This window comes from Nelumbo nucifera, chromosome 4, assembly GCF_055504915.1.
Source record: "Nelumbo nucifera cultivar China Antique chromosome 4, China Antique-T2T, whole genome shotgun sequence".
Classification (NCBI taxonomy): domain Eukaryota; kingdom Viridiplantae; phylum Streptophyta; class Magnoliopsida; order Proteales; family Nelumbonaceae; genus Nelumbo; species Nelumbo nucifera.
The window spans coordinates 29,702,651-29,717,777 of NC_142652.1; the positions used below are offsets into that span (position 1 = coordinate 29,702,651).

At 36.7% G+C, this 15,127-nt stretch overlaps 1 pseudogene across 1 annotated transcript; it reads left to right on the forward strand.

The window, feature by feature from the left end:
• The first annotated feature begins 4,726 nt into the window (after positions 1-4,726).
• LOC104613361 (protein DETOXIFICATION 16-like) lies at positions 4,727-7,921 on the forward strand (annotated as a pseudogene). Its single transcript, XR_016085801.1, has 8 exons — positions 4,727-5,011; positions 5,384-5,928; positions 6,011-6,097; positions 6,225-6,281; positions 6,395-6,676; positions 6,736-6,811; positions 6,959-7,045; positions 7,130-7,921. The product of XR_016085801.1 is annotated as a protein DETOXIFICATION 16-like (transcript).
• The last annotated feature ends 7,206 nt before the right edge of the window (positions 7,922-15,127 follow it).

Below are 15,127 nucleotides of genomic sequence, written 5' to 3' on the forward strand. Positions count from 1 at the left end.
GTTTTTATAATGTATTATAAATATAGAAAAACCAAAAAACTGATGAACCGAACTGACAATTAACCGAATTAGTTAACCAATCGACTTTGGTTTGGTTTCGATTCAGTTATAGATTTTCCAAAAACTGGTAGGACCGGTTCAGTTTCAAAAATAGGTCCATGGTTCATTTTATCAAACCGTGAGCACCCCTAATTTTAATTACACTTTTCAATTTGACCCAAGGAGCATTTTTAATCAAAAGTTAAAAGTTCTTTTGGGGGTATTTTAGTAAATATTCATATGAATTGATAGGCATAAGGGTCAAATGGATATCTTCAAAAAATTAATATATTAGGTTAACATTTGCAATTTGGGACTGTTGCTGCCAAATATGGGGCTGAGGGCAACAATGTAATTTCTAGCGTTTGAGGTTGACGGGTCCAACCTACTAAGAAAAAGAAGATGTCAGAGACCCCGGGAATTATCCTAGGGGCAAAGGTTCTGATGGTTAAGGTAGCAGAGGGCTCTGAGGGGTTGGACTAAGCAAGAGAGGAGACTCAAAGCTTAAGTTCTAGTGTGTGTTTACCTTAATGTGGGAGCCCCATTTTATAGTAGAAGTTGCCTGAGAGGAGGTGTAGTTGGGAGCAAGTGGCGACGGTTGGCAATGGTTGGTGATAGGTGGTCAAGACGCATCCGGTCAATGCCACGTATCAGGGTCTACGGGATGGCCATGAAGTATTCATTCGACACCATGTGTCAAGATCTGCACATCGGCCAGACCCCCTACATCACTTGCCCCCCACTCTTGAGGCTATAGCGGTAGAGGTTGGTTGGTGGGTTACTTTGAGGCCTTGGCTTCGGCCAAAGAAAGTATAGTACATTTGCATGGAAGCGCCGGCCTTGGCTGCAAAACTCTTCTCAGCAGCTGTGTGACAATTGCTCCTCCATTCACCCTTTGTGTTAGTAAAGGACCATCTTAGGCTGAGGGGATGTGACTGTGGCCCATGCAGGCGTAGGCTGTCTATGTTCCTTGTCCGTGCCTCGCACGAGCATTGATGTCACCCGTCATATGTCCATACGTAGGATGGGCATCGGGGTCAACTGAATGAAGCCGTGCACGAGGCGGTATGTTCCTTGGCACCGTTTCATCTCTCGATGTTGGTGCCACATGGAGTCCGTCAGTTTGGGCTATAAGGTCAGTAGGTCTGCGGCCGTTGGATCAGCTGGACCTGTGCCATGCATTTTTCTTTAAATAGGGAGGCTGGTTGAGCGACCCTCCACCATTTGCTTGAAATCTTTTGCATGGGAGTTATTGAGGACAGCTTGACTGTCAACAATCAATCCCTTAAACCTTCTTTAGTAAACATCTTTAGGTAAAGAATTCATGTTCTCAACATATCGGCCTCAGATTCTGGTTGTGAGGCTTATAACCTTTTTGACTGGAGTACTCCTGGCAGCACTCCTAATAGTGATGGGAGTGACAATAGTGACTCCGAGAGCTCCCAGATGTTTAGCGTCCAAGTGTTGAGGGAGAGGGTCGTGTCTCACGGAGCTGAGCACAATCAACAGAGTGTGGGTTCTACCAATGAGAGTACTAGTTCCACGTGGCCGAGGGCCGACACCCCAAGGAATGTTCTTGGGCTTCTTGATGTGGTGGATGTGGAAGAGGCCGAGGAACCCACGACCAAGGAGCGAGCTAAGGCGTGATGCTAGGGCATTATTGTCGCTCTGACTTAGACATCATTCTCAGCAAGGGGCAATTTAGTGTGTTGGCTGAGAGGTACTATATTCCGAGGGACTAGGGTTAGAGCCCCCTGCATGGGTGATAGGCCGTGGCTTGCTCTTTAAGGGGAGGTGTGTGTCCATGAGCATTACCTTCACTTTAGGTTGCGGTTTCCCTAGCACCCCTCATTTCCGAGATCCTGAACCATTATAACCTCACCCTTAGCCAACTCGCTCCCAATGCCATTAGGACGATAGTGGCCATATTGGCGATGGCCCATCTTCGAGAGGTGTCAGTGACACTGAACATATTTCAGTGTCTGTTCACACTGAGGAAGCACTTTGGTGGGGAAGGCTTGTTTTACTTTTAAGGCCGATGGGGAAGGGTGGTGGACAACCCGTTGTCTGTCCACAACTAGAAGAAGAAATTCTTCTTTGTTAGTTGCCCCCAAGGATGGTCCTTTCGGTCTGGTTGGGGGAACCCAAATACATTGATCGAGAGGGTTATTCTACGCAACAACAATGAGGAAAAGGTTGTAATGACTCGACTTCGGCTAGGCGGGACGATTCATGTCGAACCCTTGGTGAAGGAGGAGGCCTTGGTGATAGCCGACCTTAATCCTACCCCCCTTGCTATGGACGCTCCCGCTGTCTGCTAATTCCGAAATTGCTTGAGTTTTGTTGGCATTCTTCTGAACTGCTTACTTCTTTTGTTCGCAGAAATGGAGGACAACAAGACCTTGACATGTGCAGATTGACATGTGGTGTCAGTCGGTTGCATCCCAGCCATCCTGCGGACCCTGACATGTGGCGTTGGCTAGATGCATCTTGGTCACCCATCACCAACCACTACCAATCATTGCCACTTGCTCCCAAATACTACTCCTCTCAAGCAACTCCAACTATAAAAAGGGGCTCCCACGTTTAGGTAAACCACACACTAGACTTAAGCTTTAAGTCTCATCTCTTGCTTGATTCGACCCATCAGAGCCCTTTGCTAACTTGACTATCAAAGCCTTCGCCTCTGGGATAACTCTTGGGGCCTCTGCCATCTTGTTTTTCTCAACAAGTTAGACCCTTCAACCTCATATGCTAGAAATTATGTTGTTGCCTTCGATCCCATATCTAGCAACAACAAGAACAATGATAAAAGGGAGGTAATTGCAGTTTTTTTTTTTCAAAAGGATAAGGGAAGTTTTTATTAAAATAAAATAGGGAAGTTTTCATAATTGTCAGAAACATAGAAACATTAAGGAAGTTACCCTTTTTGAAAAGGAAGTAGTAAATGTGTGTTTGACTGCTATATTTTTATTAAAGAGTTAAAGGTTCAAGTCTCTGTTATTTTCAAGTCATTTTATTGATAATATTATACTAAATTTATTTCATCTTATTAACAATATATAATATACCGATTATTTTTTATTTAATTTATTAATGATATATTGATATTCAATAATCTAATCCATTCTAAACTATATTTAGACCAAGGTATATCTGATATGATCCATCCATTTACAGTTGTTGAGGTTTGGACTTTGAAGGGCCAATAGTATTAGTTTATCTTTGGATCATCGGTTCCACTGTCCAACTCAATCCACTGAATTCAATTGCTATCAAGTTTCTAAAACCAAACCCAGACGGGCCGACACCTTGTCTCAGACCCACATAGGATTGGGCCTATTGGTTTGGCCCAACAACGGGTTTCATAGAAGGGGTGATTGACGTATTTATCAAAATTTACGAGTGCTTTATTTGGTTAAGCTCTTCATTAAGAGGTATATTGGTAACTTAGACATCTGAATGTTCACTGAATGGTAACTTAGTTAGGATCTATTTGTTTGTTCTGAACTTTGACATCTGAAAGTGCAATAATTACATTAAGAGGTATATTGGTATTGGTGAACTTTTCTTTCCTATGAACTCTGAATGAAGAGAATATTACTCTAAATTCTAAAAATGATCAAATATCCATTTTGATCCCATATCTGAAAGTTTTTGTTTGTCTTTTTAGAAGTATCATTGAAAAATTAAAAGTTGTATGGTTGCACTTTAAACTATATTTGTTTTAGGTGTAAATTTATTACACCGGTAGAAAATATGAACCGATTCAATAATGGAGGGAAATTGGAACCAGTTGTTTTTGAATATTTACACCAATAATGTTTGTAGTAAGCAGGAGGCATGGCTCACAGTACACTTTACCCTTCTCTCCGACCACCATGGCTGCCATGGTGGCCAAGGTCGCCATTGGGAAGGCCGACCTTGCCACCACCAAGTGAGAGAGATCTGAGAACGGTGCCAACGAAAGAGAAACCATGAGCAAGGTAGAGGTTGAGATTGAGCAGATGGAAAATGGAGAGGAGAGACGTTAGAATGAGAGAAATTTTACTTCAGTTGTAGAAATAGGTAAGTTTTACATTGATAATTTTGATGTATTTTTTACATCAATTATTGATGTAAAAGTATTTCAAAATGGAGTTTTGCATCAATTTATGATGTAAATATATACTATCCAAACGCTTGTAAAATTGAGTTGGAGTGTAAAGTTTACCCCGATTCAATTTTATACCACAAGTAAATACAGTCTTAAGAAATAAGAAATAAGAAAAAACAAACAGGCCCTTAATACATAAAATAGATAATAATCCACAAGAGACGTATTTCATGCTCCGCTATCGGTAGATTCGGTACCCACCAACTTGGGCGAAAAGTTATTAGAGTATTGCTGAAAAGATGCCGTACTATGTCCATAAGAAAATAAACTACGGGCCCCTACAGGGGACACAAGGCATGTGATTATACCAAAAAAAAAACTTTTCGGTATCATAAATAATAGAGTTTCCCAAAGGTCGCAGTGTCGCACTATGATACTGAAAGACATGATACGAGAAAAAAGCCCAAAGTTGGTTCTGATCACTGTAAATAAATTCAAATCCAATCAAATTTTCCTGGCGGGACCCATTTGATCGGTGACTAATGCCTTGTTTGGCAAGATATAAATAAATAAATAACCACTGGAGTGTCCACTCGAATCAATCCTCTTTCAGTCTTTTGTTTAATTCAAGCTTCGGAAGAACATGGGCTTGAATTGGGTGGACAAAGGTGTGTCCAAAAGGGTTTATGGAGATCAGAGTTTATTGCAGAAGTGAAGAAGCAGTTATGGTTGGCAGGGCCTCTGATATCAGTAAGTTTCTTACAGTATTGTCTCCAGATGATCTCAGTCATGTTTGTGGGTCATCTTGGAGAGTTGGCTCTCTCCGGTGCTTCCATGGCCACTGCCTTCACAACTGTAACTGGTAATAGCTTACTGGTATGTAAGCTCTTCCTACTGACTACTTTTTCTGTTGGATTGAAATAATTTCTTAGGTTGTGTTTGGATAAGCTTTAGGATTTGTGCTTTCAAAGCCCCAAAGCACAAAACCCCAATTGTAGGCTTTGTGCTTTGGGGTTAAAAGTGCTTTATTATGTTTCTAAAAGCAACTCTTACCAAATTCCCAAAACACATTTTGGGTCATTTTTATTTTCCACAGCCCAAAGATCAACGGCAAAAGCTTATCCAAATGGAGCTTTAGTTTTCTAATTGTTGCTTCTTTAATGTCTCGATGTGAATGATCAAGCTCATTAAACTCCATATTTTTTTTCTTTGTTTGAGATATTAACCTTTAACTCCAATTTTGAACAGTTGGGAATGGGAAGTGTATTGGATACATTATGTGGCCAATCCTATGGAGCAAAACAATATCATATGCTAGGCATACATATGCAGAGAGCCATGCTTATTCTTTTAATTGTAAGCATTCCAATTGCTTTTATCTTGGCCAATACTACTGCCATTCTCTTGAATGTGGGGTAAGATCCAGATATATCAGTAGAAGCTGGACTCTATGCTCACTTCATGATCCCCTGCCTTTTTGCCTTCGGCCTTCTTCAATGTGAAGTCAGATTCTTGCAAACCCAAAACATTGTCATTCCAATGATGATAAGCTCTGGAATTACAACTTTGCTGCACCTCCTTCTTTGTTGGGTTTTGGTTTTCAAATCCACTCTTGGTATTAGAGGTGCTGCTTTGGCAATTTCCATCTCTTATTGGATCAATGTGATACTGCTGGCACTTTATATCAAGTTCTCTCCTAAGTGCAAGAAGACTTGGACTGGTTTCTCAAAGGAATCACTCGGCAATGTCCTTGCCTTTCTAAGGCTTGCAATGCCTTCAGCTGTTATGGTTTGGTAACTTCTTCTCCTCATAATGTCAAATTCTTTAACTGTTCTCATACTGTGCAAAGTCATAACAGTTTCATGATTTCACCAGCTTGGGAATGTGGTCATTTGAGATGATGGTTCTCTTGTCTGGTCTTCTTCCTAATCCTAAGTTAGAAACATCAGTTCTATCAATCAGGTGAGCATCTGATTCTTATCTAACCCTTTTATTTGTTTGGTGTCTTCTTCCTAGCTGCTTCTATTCTGGTTGCAAAATTGTTCTTTCTACATTTCATGTAATTCTAATTGGGATGTCCATACCCAAGCCTTAACACAGCTGCAATGGTCTGGATGATCCCTTTTGGACTCGGTGGAACCGTAAGGTAAGAAAAGTGGGATGTTACTCCTTTTCTATTTGCTAATCCTCACCACTGTTCTATCCATCTTTTTTATCTAAAACCGTCATAACCATCATGATACAATCTTTCGTTCTTAGCACACGAGTTTCGAATGAACTGGGGGCTGAACATCCTCGAGCTGCACATTTAGCAGTGCAGGTTGTGTTACTTATGGCAATTACAGAGGGTGTTTTGGTGGGATTAGTCATGATCTTGGTACGTCGAATTTGGGGTTATGCTTATAGCAATGAAGAAGAAGTTGCGAGATATGCAGCAACCATGATGCCACTTCTTGCAACATCCAACTTCCTGGATGGAATCCAATGTGTGCTTTCAGGTTTGGGACGCTTTTGAAGTATCAATATCAACAGTTTTAAGAAGTTATCTCTTAAGAAATTGATTCTACTATAAAACCCATCATAGTTACTTTGGTTATCAGTCTGAATCTCTTCATCCATCATTTAGGCATTCCTTCTGCTATTTTATTAGCTTTCATTCTCCACATTGGAGGGAAGGTTAGTATCCATGTTTCTTATCTTCTATTTTTCTGCCTTATCCTTCATTAGTTTTTTTTTTTTTTTTTCATTTTGTTTCCCCCGCTTCTGTGGCTATGCAGAAAAGATTTTCATTTGTTTTTTCTTTTTTGGAAATGTGGCAAACAGGGACTGTGGATGGGGATTATATGTGCTCTTATTGTGCAAGTATTATCTCTTCTGATCATAACCATAAGAACTAACTGGGAGGAAGAAGTAAGGGCCATTTTGCCTCTTCAGTTTAACATCATTCTGCTTTTAGTTTGTGTAATCTAATTAGTTGCCATTCCTTTTGTTTAGGTAAAGAAAGCTACACATAGGGTCTATGGTTCCAGAATCCCAACAAATATGGCTTCATAAAGTTGTTGTTAAGATTCAATACATAAGAATCTTCGGTAGGAAGGCAGATGATACAATAACTGTCAACTATCCATTATTCTAGTTATTGTAGAACCAAGGAGTATTTTCCTTCAACGTTTTAAAAAACGACCCGGAAACGGAACCGTTATGGGCACCGGTTTCCGGGTCAACAGTCTGACTGTCTGGTTCGAACGAACAGCCCATTCTGATAGAAAAATTAAAAAATGGTTCAAAATCATTGAACGAGTCGATGGTTTGACCACCCGAGTCAACAGTTTATTGACTTTTTCAATGGTTTTGACCAGATTCCGGGTTTGGGATAAAACGAAACCGATTGCCTGGACGGTTCTTGGGCCGAACGGTCCGACCGTCTGGGCCAACGGCGGTTCAAAAACGTTGTTTTACTTGCATTGTAGAATCCTATGTCCACAAGACAAATGTACCCCTTAACTTGACAACCCATTAGGCAAATGGAAAATCTAGGTAGGATTTCATTTTGGAAAATATTTTGATTGATGGATTTTCAAATGGCTACAGTCTCACAGCTGTATTCCCAACATCTTGAAGGACTGTTCATTTTGAGAATCTCCAATACAAAGGCCCTGTTTGATTGTAGTGCAAATCCGAACTGGATAGAAATTTTGCACCTGATTTAGTTGTGCATTTATTTGTTTGTGACTATGATTTCTACTCCTACCTAACACAAATTTTATACTTTTTTGTCTCATTTGCACTCACTGGACATGCACAGTTATATTCCAAAAATTAATGCAAATTATGCACCATCTTCCTCCTGTCTCAATTCTCTCGTATAAAGTTGGGACCTCATAATCTTACTTCCTATCTCACTCTCAAACAAATAAACTGTCCCAACACTCTTCCAACATGATTTCTGTCGGCACTGGACCCTCCATGTACGACTTGTTCAAACACAAATCATATTAAAACGTATTGGAATTGTTTTTTGTTGAGAGGAGATCCGGACTCTCTCTGATCTCCATTTTCCTTCGTGTGTAAGATGGAGGCCACATCATTTTAGCATAGACCGGGAGCGCAAGTGCATGACTCACAGGTACCTGGGTGTCGTGGAAAGACAACCTCGCAGGGGAAAAACTTTGGCTGTTGGGGGCCAACAGTCTCTGCCGTTGAGAACATTTTTGAGAATGCCACGTTACTATGGAGTGGGGTAAAATAGTAATTGCACCCTATTTCTTTTTAACAGTAAGCATAAATGAACGTGAATTGGTGGTGAGTTTAAAAACGCTCTCAACAGTGAGTCCTGTACTTTTGTCCCTACAGATCTTCCTATACATCAAATCAGAGGGTGCTGATATGTGTGAATTTCACATGTGTGAGTGGGATTAACGAATATTTCAAACGCCCTCCACTCCTATCCTGTTTTTATATTGAAATTTATACTAAATTTTAAAACAAATAAAAAACAAGGGTTAAGGGTTTCTTCTTCCTCTGTGTCAAATAAAAAAAAAGAAAAGGGTTTGCTCTCCCAAGAGATGAACATTAGTAAGCAGAAAAAGAGCGAATAAGATTTCCGACTTCTAGAATTCCTTGACCAACTGCAAAACCACTGGTTCCTTGATCTATCATACAACAATTTCTTTCATGGCAAATCTGCCCAAACTGGAACTTCTGGGCTAGGATGTAATAAATTGACAAGAAGCATTCCCGACTCACTTTGGATATCACAAAATCGCTTCCTACATTTCAACCTTTCACAAAACCAGCTTTTTGGTAAGATTCCTAAATCACTATGCCATTTCAATGCAGAAGCAACCTATCTTAGTAAGAACAAGTTTACAGGAGATGCGTCGTCGACGTTGTTCAAAACAAATGGAACATTGTTGCGACTGGACTTTTCATGGAATGAATTCGACTTTAGTCTTTCCAGGGTGAAGCTTCCCAAGAGCCTAGAATATTTGGACTTATCCCATAACAGGATTAGAGGGAGTATCCCCAAGGAGGTCAAGGGATTGAATTTGTATTGGCTAAACGTGAGCTATGATCGGCCATACAGAGAGATTCCATTCGGCGGGAAGGTGCAGGAGTTCAGTGCCGATTCTTTCTTCCATTACCACTGTCTGTATGGTCAGCCACTCCCCAAGTGCTAGTAGCTTAGTTGGTTCACCGTGGATGACGAATATAATGGATTCTTTTCGTTGAGAGCAAACCCTTTTTTTATTTGACAAAGAGGAAGAAGAAACACTTAACCCCTGTGTTTTTATTTGAATGATAGAGAATTTCGCAAAAATAACTAACAGCATCGCAGATCCAGAAGCTGGAGCCAATAAGCAATCTTGATCTTACGATGGTTAAACTAAGACCTCAGCAGCTCCTAGGAGCACACCCAGGGTGAGACGCATGACCACCTCAAGAAAACCACATTCTCGGAAACCTAATTCAAAATCCTTACTTGCTTTTTTTTGTGTGTGTGTGTGTGCTTGAAGCCCATAGATAAGTCCTTATTGCAAGTTACATTTCACTCCCCAATTGATTTGCTATAAAAGAAGGGGGAGATGACTAAGAAATTGTATAAGAAGTAGCAAATTTTACCAATCGGTGAGCCATTGAGTTACAAATGGGTCCAAATTCTCCACCAAGAAGAGATCAACAACTCAATTTTCTTTACATCTCCTTCAATAATAAAGTGTGACAAGGCCAAATCAGTCGTCATCTTCAAACCCTCAAAAAAAAGCCAGTGTTTCATCCATTTCAGCAGAGCATGGTTAAAAGGGTGTAGCTCGAGCAAAGAGGAAGCAACCATGCTCAGCCCAAGCACCTGAACATAGATAGTTGTGTTAAATACCAGTGAATGATAGTTGTGTTAACATCATTGTCCTTCCAATATCAGTGAATGATAGTTGTGTTAAATACCTAATTGATCTACATATACAAAAACTTAATTGGCTCCCTTGGAAATGTTGCTCTTGTAATTTGCATTAAGGGACCTTTGCTTGGTGCCGACCACTTTGCACAATTATTATTATTATTATTATTATTATTTTGCTTATGGAGCTCCCCACCAGGAATAGCTCTCCCCACCTACAGAATTCAATCCCAGGTCTCCACTACAGCCAGCCAAAGACTTTAATTGAACTAAGTGTGCAGTGTGCATGTGCCTAGTTGGCTTTAAAAAATTGGGTAATAACTTTTTTATCTAATATATGAATGTCATAAATGATATGTAGGTCATTTTTTTATTTTATTTTATTATTTTTTATCATTTTTAGTTTAATTTATTATTGATATTCAATTTCTGAATACAATTTATTTCCAATATGCAAATTTGATGACTTACATTCAATTTGAATTCGAATATCTATATCTATACTACTTATAAAAGTGTGAATGGATCTTATTTTCTGAATTTTCTTTGGACAGAATTTACCCCTTGATTTTGAGCTATAATGAGGCAAATTTGTATTTTAATAAAAAATGCTTTAAGATAGTAAACCAAATGAACAACATTTATGAATAGAAAATTATAATACCTCATCTATCTATACTATTATATATCTATATTATATATAAAAGTGTGAATGCAATGTGAAACTTTTTTTTGACTAAAATTACCCTCTATTTCATTGTTTAAGAAAGTGTATAAAAGTTATTTTTATTATAACCTTAATGTCAGCTTTAATGGCTATTAAAATGCCTATATTTGTGTATTTAATCAATCTCTAATTGTAAGGGTTGAAAATGTAACTATAATTATTACTTTCCACTTCATTTAATCCCCTCTCATTAAGTCTTATACTTAAGGTATTAAATCTCATTTTCTCTTATCAAATACTATATTTTAAAGTTATTTTTCACTAATAAATGATACTAATTAGATCTATGTCAATATTTTTAACAATATAAACTCATATATTTTAAAATTGACTAGAAAACAAAACCATTTTTTATCCAAATGGTGGCTAAGCAATTCAACCTTCCGCATCAAATTGATTAACCTACGAAGTCATAGGTATGTAATGAAATTTTTAAAATATAAATAAATATAGAAGATTACAACACAAATTTAGAAAAAAATTAGACACATTTAAGATATTTTTATTAATCAAATTAAAAAAAACAAATATAATAAACAAGAATTATTTTTATTGATAATGAAAATAAAATACATAATTTAGAACTAACCAAAAATGAAATTAAAAATTAATAATAAATAGTTCAATTTTGTGTTAAATGTGTTAACCTTTAATGTCATAAATAAATAATAAAATATAAAAAACATAAAAATACATAAATTTTGCAAAGAAAAAAGCATGTAGGCACATCTATAATATCATATATATTTATCATATTAAATAAAAGATACGTGTGATATATAACAAATTATTTTTACACACAAAAATACAAAAATTGTAGAAAAAAATTGAACACATCTATTATTCTATATTTAAACTACTGTTAAAAATGTGAATAAGATTGTGGAACTTTCTTTTAACTAAAATACTTAGTTTTGAATTTAGTCCCTATTTAATTGTAAAATTTAAATTGTAAATTGAACTACTGCTTTTCACCTCGTTCAATTCCCTCTATTTAAGTCTTACATTTTTTTTTTTTTTTTGTAAATGAACAAAAGAAAAAAGATACACCAAAAAGATAAAACACTACAAAACGAAAAGTCTAGCCGAGCAAGTAGGCCTATCAATGGTAATTGAAACCAATGTTTTCAAAACAAGACCGAACTGGATAGTCAGATCGGAAAAATCAAGAACCATTCAGGTCTCCGGTTCCGGTTATACTATAATCCGCTTTTATTAAAAGCACGTTGGAAAGGTCAAAATACCGCTGACTCGAGTGACCAAACCGTTAAACCATTCGACCCAAATAGCGGTTCACGGGTTATATGTTTTATCTTTTCTATATTAAAAAGTTAAAAAAGAAATTCCACCTGTGTCCCCATTGAATTGATAATTGGGGTTAGGATTCGAATGTAAATCATTTTCATTCTCCCCTTCTCAGCCGCTCATTTAGCTTGACCTCTAGTGACTTGTGGTGACAGTGACCTATGGCAAACCACGACGACCAACGATCAAGAGTTGAGGCTCCATCTACGGTGACCTATGACAAATGCAAGGTTTGCTTTCTCAATTCTCATTTTGAGTTCAAGCCATTGTCAAGTGCATGGTTTTGCAGTGGCAACCGCAATTTAACCAACGGCAACCACCATTTACAAACTACCAACAACCAATATCGACCACCAGTTTCATCAATGATTAATGACAGCTTTGTAGTGGCAATTTCTTCTCCTCCACCGAGTCTATAGTTGTAGCAGCGGTTTTAATCACTAGTGACCAAACTACAATCCACTGGTGGCAATTTTTCCCCTCTCTGTGAACCCAACACCATCACACCTCCATTACCAATGGCATTTTTTTGTATTTTATTAAATTTGTATGGAGTTGTTTTATTATTTATAAATACTTTATTTTTAATTTGTTTATGACATCAATGGTCAAACCGTTTAACCCAGTCAATTGAACCATCAAATAAGAAAATGGTGCCTTGACCAAGTCTGTTTCTGGCTCAGTTTTCAAAACATTGATTAGAACTTCACAACTCAATCCGATTATCACGTATTTGGATGAGATATTTATGTAATCAGATTTGGATTTTTCTATCTGCATCTGATTAATAAAAAAACAAAAAATAAATAAAAAATAAAAACTTAAATTTTATAGAAAATTTTAGATATATTATTATTATCATTATCATCATCTATAATTGTCACGTGCAAAGCACGCGCACATTTACTAGTACTATTATTAGTGTGAATAATTGTGTGAAACTTTTCTTGACTAAAATGCTCATATTTGTGTATTTGTAGGGTTGAAAGTGTAATTCAATTATTGCTTTTCACCTCATTTAATCCACTCTCATTAAGTCTTATACTTAAGGTATTAACTCACATTTTCTCTTATTAAATCCTATATTTAAGTTATTTTTTCACTAATAAATGCTACTAATTAAATCTATGTCCAATACTTTTAATAATATAAAACAATATATTTTAAAACTTACTAAAAAACAAACCCATTCTTCTCTAAGTAGTGACTAAGCAATTCAATCATCCGAATCAAATTGGTCAACGCATGAAGTTATAGTCAAATAATAAAATTTTTGAATTGAAATAAATATAGAAAAATACAAAATTATACAACAAATTAAACACATTTATGATATTTTTATTAATAAAATTAAAAAAAATAAGTGTAATAATCAAGAATTATTTTTATTGATGATGAAAATGAAATACATTATCTTAAAACTAACAAAAAATGAAAATATTTTCCTATTTAACAGAGAACAATAGCTCACCTTTTGGGTCAAATGTGTTAACCTTTAATGTCATAATTAAATAATAAAAATTAATTAAATATAAAAATACATAAATTTTACAAAAAAAGTCACATGTACAATATCATATTAAACAAAAAAAAAAATTATTTTTACACACAAAAATTATAGAAAAAAATTCAATACATCTATAATTCTGTATTTACACTACCATTAAAAATATGAATAACGTTGTGGAACTATATTTTAACTAAAATACCCAATTTTTTGAATAATCCATATTTAATTGTGAGGTTTAAAAATGTAATTTGAAGTACTACTTCTCACTTCATTCAATTTCCTCTTTTTAAATCTTACATTTTTTTTATAAATGAAAAGAAAAAAATACACTAAGAAGATAAAACATGACAAAAGGAAGAGTATAACCAAGTAGGTAGGCTTATCAATGATACTCAAAACTTTGCAACCCACTATGAGGCATTTATATAATCAGATTTGGGTTTTGCAATTTTCTTGTAATTAATAATAAAAAAATAAAAAATACATGAATTTTATAAAAAAAATGATATATTATTACTATCATTATCATCATCTAGAATTGTCATGTACAAAACACAGACACTTACTAGTTAACAAATCAAATTTGAACCAAGAATATTCAAATACGATTTAATGTGTTTCCGGCCATAGTCCAACTATATGACCTACCACAATATACTATGAACAAATGTTATAAAACGAAAATAATATAATAATAAACATTATAGGTTATAATAGGTATTCACATTTGAATTGAATTAACCCAATGAACATTTCTAAAAACCAAAAACTTGAAATACATTTTAAGTTTTACCGTTCGGTTCAGAGTTTAACAACACTGTTCAACTTCAGGCTTAGAAATGACAATGGAATCCGGATCTTCCACCAACAAAACACATTCCAATATTCGATCAATATGATCTGAGATCGCATATCTAATACATGGCGGGTCTCAGTCTCATGGTGAGATGTACAGTATCAAATCATGTTGATAAGAGAGTTGAAACATGTTTTGTTGGGAAGAGATCCTAACTCATGACAATGGGACAAGGGGTGGGGCATCTCCTCTCCCTCCCTGCCCCAAAGTCAAAATCCCCTATCAATCTCTGTTCTATCCAGAGTGGTGGGGTAGGCCGGCAGGGATTCAACGCCATCCCCATTCCTATCAAGAACATTCATTGCTTAGAGGCAACCACTTAAACTCTGCCTCATTAGGGAATTCACATCTGCACCCTATAAAGAGCAACCTACAAACGCCCCACAACATATTTCAACGGCCATGTATTGGAAATATCTCCTACTGATAACTTGTGCATGTGGGGCAGCACAGGAAGCAGCGTGCAAAATTGTTATTGTATTACCACATTGGGAGACACAATGTACTGCAGACGACCAGGGGCCCCACTTGCAAGAAACCTTGTTCCAAATGTATGGGGATGGATGAAGCAGCAACGATCCAAGTTATGCCACGCTTCATCTGGATGGAGTGATCCCCACTCCACTCCCCACTCCCCACTCCCAACCTACACTTACACCACCTGCTTTTAACTTAACGAGTGTGTGAACCGGTGAACA